This window comes from Pocillopora verrucosa, chromosome 8, assembly GCF_036669915.1.
Source record: "Pocillopora verrucosa isolate sample1 chromosome 8, ASM3666991v2, whole genome shotgun sequence".
NCBI lineage: Eukaryota > Metazoa > Cnidaria > Anthozoa > Scleractinia > Pocilloporidae > Pocillopora > Pocillopora verrucosa.
The window spans coordinates 13,809,563-13,814,970 of record NC_089319.1 but is presented as its reverse complement, the minus strand read 5'-3'; the positions used below and the strand labels follow the sequence as shown (position 1 = coordinate 13,814,970).

The window sequence follows — 5,408 nt, the reverse complement described above, 5'->3', positions numbered from 1 at the left end:
AGAAGTGATGTGCACGAGCATGGAATGAAAGGAAGAGCACGATCTCCTTCTCTACCGGGAAATACTCGTCTGTCAGCCATACAAATTCAAAGAAAGAACGGTCGAAAGAGGCAAAATTTGGTAAGAAATTTCGAATCACCTTAATACCTGTGAGACCGCCGAATTCCGTGTAAACAAGTGATCTGTAAGAGAGCGATTCAAATTGATCAAGGAAAAGTCTAAGTGTAAAATTCGAGAGGAGGAAAATTCGTCAGGGACTGACGTGGAACCCACTTCGGAGCTCGAACAAGCCCTAGAAGAGATTTGCTCTTTCGAAGAATCTTTCCCGGTTGAAGAGAAAGAATCCAAGCAAGCCAAAGAAGAATAAAACAAGCACAAACCACAAGAAATTCGAACAAAAGCGATGGAGAGCTATGGTCAGACCAAATCAAGAATTGCTGGAGATGAAGCTCCCATGGAACCTAAGAAGAAAAAGAGAAGAGGAGGCAATGATTCCATTGACTTTCTCAGAGAAAAATCTCAGCTAGAGCTTGAAATCAGGAAGAGAGAGTTAGAGCTTAAAGAAAAGGAGACAGCGCGATCGTTTGAGCAGCAAAGGGAGATGATGCAATTGATGCAGCAGCAACAACAAAACATGATGGAGCTACTGTCGAAACTGGTGAACAAGTGACTTTACAATGGCTGTAACTGTCTTTCAAAGTAGCTCGGTACAGCTATGTTAATTTGTGTTTATCTATTTAAATTGGTAAACACTGAGGTCGGACTACTGAGCCTTTCTACTTTAACAGTGAGTGTAATTACAGCCTTTATCTTGTTATCTCGGCAGCTTTGTTTATTCTTTTAAGATTGTGTTTGAATAATATTTGACTGTTAATAAAGTGTTTGATTCCTTTATCTTCGCAAAAAATCGATGAATTATCGAAACGTTGTTTAACTACCTTTAACTGATTTCAGAGCTCAATTTTTGGTCAGCAGTTTGTGGAAAGATGACTTAAAATTGTTCAAGAGAAGTATTCCTCCAGTGTGGGAGGATCCAGCTCGAAAAAACTTGTTGAATTTCCGTAAAGGCAAGTTAACGCATTTCTTAACAGGGCACACACGACATACAATTTTCCGATCGAGCTAAGACCTATTTTAAGGTTTTTTTAAAGTCCATAAACTTGAAATACTCCACAATGTCTCCAAACAACCACTCGACTGACGTACGCACATTCGACATAGAATCATTGAAGGCTTCCATTTGCGCTGTCAGGGTGGCCCCTCTGAACGGTGCCATGAGATTTACCCTTAAAGGATAGGTGAGGTCTCCATATATGCACATCTGTTGGCCAGTTGGGGATACAGCATTGTGCTCCAAAGCGGTTAGAAAATTAGAGTCGGCCAACATGGCAGCATCATGCTTCTTTCCCTCTGAAAAACCAATTGTTCAACTGATAAATTTAAGGGCATGTACCCTCTTGTGCCCGTTATAAACAAGCCGTTGGTGCTCCCCCGGCCTGCAAATCGGGCGGACAGTTCCATCCACAAACCCAAAACAGTTGTTAAGGGCAGCACCCTTGTCAGACACAGCATCAGAGTATTGTTGGATAGAAAATGGATTCAAGATGGAATTATTCCAGGTTGTGATTCTGTGATGATGCAGATCGAAGATATAGTTGAGCACTATGTTCGATACCATACACAAAACAGGAACTGGTTTTGCAAATCTGCTGATCATGTCACTGTAACGACATGGATATGCGAGGTGACGAAGAAGTATGCAAAGGCCCTCTATTCGGTCGCAAACACTGCCTTGTGGACATGTAAAGGTGGGCAGTAATTGAAGAACATCAGCGAGACGTTCGATATCTCCTCTTTCAAACCTAAACTCCGCTTTACATTCAGCTTCACTGATGTTTTCGTCAAAGTTTAATTCCTCATACTCGTAGTAAGGCAACTCTAAATTAACTGGTTGATTTGTCTCATAAAGAAACATAAACTCTTCATCCATCAATAGCCCTTCCACGTAAGCAATAACAATCATTTCACGAGTCTTTCTTAAAGATGCCATGATGAACAAAATGTTGTCGTCCTCAGCTTGAAATCTGCTCCTTAACGTGAAAAGTTTCCCGCCAAGGTAGTCGTCATCGACCCAGTCCCTCGCGCCCAATGTTAACTTCTTCGAGGTCAGCCGTCCAGGTATCTTAAACTCTCTATTTACTCTCAGTGGACAACTCGAAATAGACTACAACCAAATCTTTAACTTGCGATCACTCATGTTTTTGATGAACAAAGAATACGGTGATATAATACCTCAACAGTAACTCAATAATGTCCAGGGAGGGGTGGCTAAGTTGTATGTTCAGTCTCAGGAGCTTCTATGACTCCTCCACTGTGGGTTCAGACCTGAACATCCTCCCCACCTTTACAATACTATTGGAGATTTATATTTGGACTTCTTACGGCTGGTGACAATCTCTTGTTCCCCGTACTCACCTTAACCTTGTTCTTACATTGCTTCTCCATCTTAACTTTCTGCGCTAAGAGACTAATTACTCACCGCTAGTTGATGTAGCCTCTGAATGGGTCTGCAAAGCTTTCCTTTCTGTGTCTTCAATTCAACAGTGCATACAGGGCCATCCTTTCTGGGAAACAATTTCTCAACTTGTCCCATTGGGCACTTCTGCCTGGATACCTTGTCCTTAAAGATCAGGACTACATCACTAATACTAAGGGCTAGTTGCTCTTTGTAGCATTTTGGTGGAATGAATAGCTGGTGAAGATTCTCTCCTTGCCATCACTTCCAGGAGTGATTAAAAAGCCTCTGTTGTTACAGGTAACATTGCCTTGTTGTGTCTCCATTAACCAGGACCTCTTCATGGTCAGGAAAGTCAAACAGTGATATTCTAAGAGCAAGATGAGCAGGTGTTATGGGTGTAGGATCCCTGATATCATCACTTACTACTATGAAGGTTCTGGCATTAATGACAGCTTCGATTCTGGTAAGGATTTTTGTTAACTCTGCATAGGACAACAAAGCTTTCCCTAGGACCTTACAAAGAGGTTCCTTCTCATTTCATATCGATGCTGTCAGTCCAGCACACCACCTGGTCTACTTTGAGATTCTGCAACAAACTTCAGCTGCTGTGAGTTAATAACAGCTGCAAGGAACTCTAATCTTGGACGCAAGACAGTTTTTGTAGGCACAACTCTTGATTTGGATATAATCAGGTGGGTTGAAACCAGTAACCGGTCATTTCGCCTACTGGTCGTTTCACCTACCATCTGTTCGCCTACGTCTGATATGTCAGTTTGCCTACAATTCGTATGTCAAAGCTTTAAAACTGAATTGTTTAAAATTCCAGGTTGAACCTCACAGAAAAACTGAGTATTAAGACTAAATAAACTGCCATTTACAGTCTTTGTGTTTACTTGTCACTCAAGTGGGCTATACTAAAGGAGGTGGGATTTTATAAATTAATGTTTTGACTGTTAGTTCGTGCACTTCCATGTAATCCGCAAACTTAGCTATACAGATGAAAAAGATATATATAGCAGTGAAGGCGTTATTTGTGTAGACTTGTGACATGAGCAACCTATACTAAAGAAGGTTAGACTTTTCATTTGCATATCATTCTAAAGGGCAAGGTACTTATGAAATAAGCTTGTTCCCACTTTACTTCCTGCTTCAATGTTTATATTGATGTAGCGATCTGTTCTATCATGACCTTTGTAAATTACTTTTTTGTTAGTTTGTGCACTTTCACATGATCCACAAACTTAGCTGGATGAAAAAAAACATAAAAGGCGTTATTTGTGTAGACTTGTGACTTAAGGTGAGACTTTCACTAATGTATCATTCAAAAGGACACTGTAGTTCATTTAACGGTGGATTGTAATCGAAAAATCGACATGACAATCAACGCTATCATCAAAGCTATACCTGGTAAGGTCCCTAATATGCCAGAGAGCACTTAACAGACAAAAAAGGAGAGATCTTGTGATTAACGACAAGCCATCCTTATTGGCAGGATGAGCACGCTTTTCCAACATCTGGGAATCTCTTAATACGGGTTTGACAAACTAGGGCATGTCACGTAACATGTCACAGCCCCATTGGCTACATCATCATTCCATGAGAGATTGTTGTGAAGACACCAAGAAACTTTACAAATTGTTTTCTTTCCAGATTTCTAAAGGTTTAGAAAGCCATTTGCAGACATTGGTTAACTCCTCATTGACAACGGATTCTAATTATGATAATGATATATCTTTATACAAAAGATTGGTGTCATCTACAGAAAGGAAGAACTCAAACTCACTGAAGTAGTCGAGATACATTGTATCATTAATATACGATACGAATAATGGCGGACCAAGAACAGATCCTTGAGGTAGATCACAAGCTACCACTTCCTTATTCAAGATCTTGGTTTCAATTTGCTTAGTTTAGAATCTCCATGTTAGATATGAGCAGAACCATTTGTTTGATAATACCACATATTCCGTAATGGTGTAGTTCATAGAGCAAAATATTTTGGTCAACAGTGCCAAAAGATCAATTAAACTGCCACTGGATAAAAATTTGTCTTCCATGTAGTTTTGTACTATACCCACAATATCTAGCAGTGCATGTTCCGTGGAGCAATGTTTGCAAAACCCAAAATACAATAAACATAAAATGTTATGCCTGATGTTAAAACTATTAATTCTATTATACATTAATTTTTCAAAAATTCTGTTCATGTTAGAGAGGAGAGAAATAGGTCTATAGTTTCCAGGATCAAGTTCATTACCATCTTTATTGACAGAAACTATCGAAGCATGTTTTAACTTTGAAGGGTTTTTTTGAATGGATAAATTCGTAATACTTGCTATCGGGTTTGATAGAATAGAGCTACTATATTTAAAGCATTTGACTGAAAATGAGTACAAAGACAAGATTTTATATATTTCATCAGGTGTAACTGGATCAAAGAAAAATTAGGAGAGAGGCATTGAGCTTGGTAGATATTTGCAAAAATCTTGTGTAGACTGTAGCCTTGCAGATGCTAATTTAGGTCCCATTGATGCAAAGTGTGAGTCTAGCACATTGGATATATTAACTGAGCCTGTTAAAACATTTCTTCTCCCAGGATGCGTAATAATAGATATACATATAATGCGTTTAGAGTTATTCTTATTTTTATTTACTGTATTAAGGAGTTTATTCCCTACCAAATGTGCTTTGTATTATGAAGGTGAACTGTAGAGAAACGAGAGAAATAAAGTTTTTACTTATTTTAGTAAGAAATGGTATTTTATTTTGATAGAATTTGTAATTTTCAGTTTCACCATAAGAAAAGAGCTGATTTTTTTAAACGTATAGTCTTAAGAATGCCTTTAGTGATCCACCGTTTGAGTACCTGGTAGTTGTTAATCGTTTTTCC

The 5,408-nt window shown here is 38.8% G+C and overlaps 1 pseudogene; it reads left to right on the top strand.

The window, feature by feature from the left end:
- LOC131798537 (uncharacterized) overlaps positions 1-797 on the top strand; it is a 1,560-nt pseudogene extending 763 nt beyond the window's left edge.
- Positions 798-5,408: the final 4,611 nt, after the last annotated feature.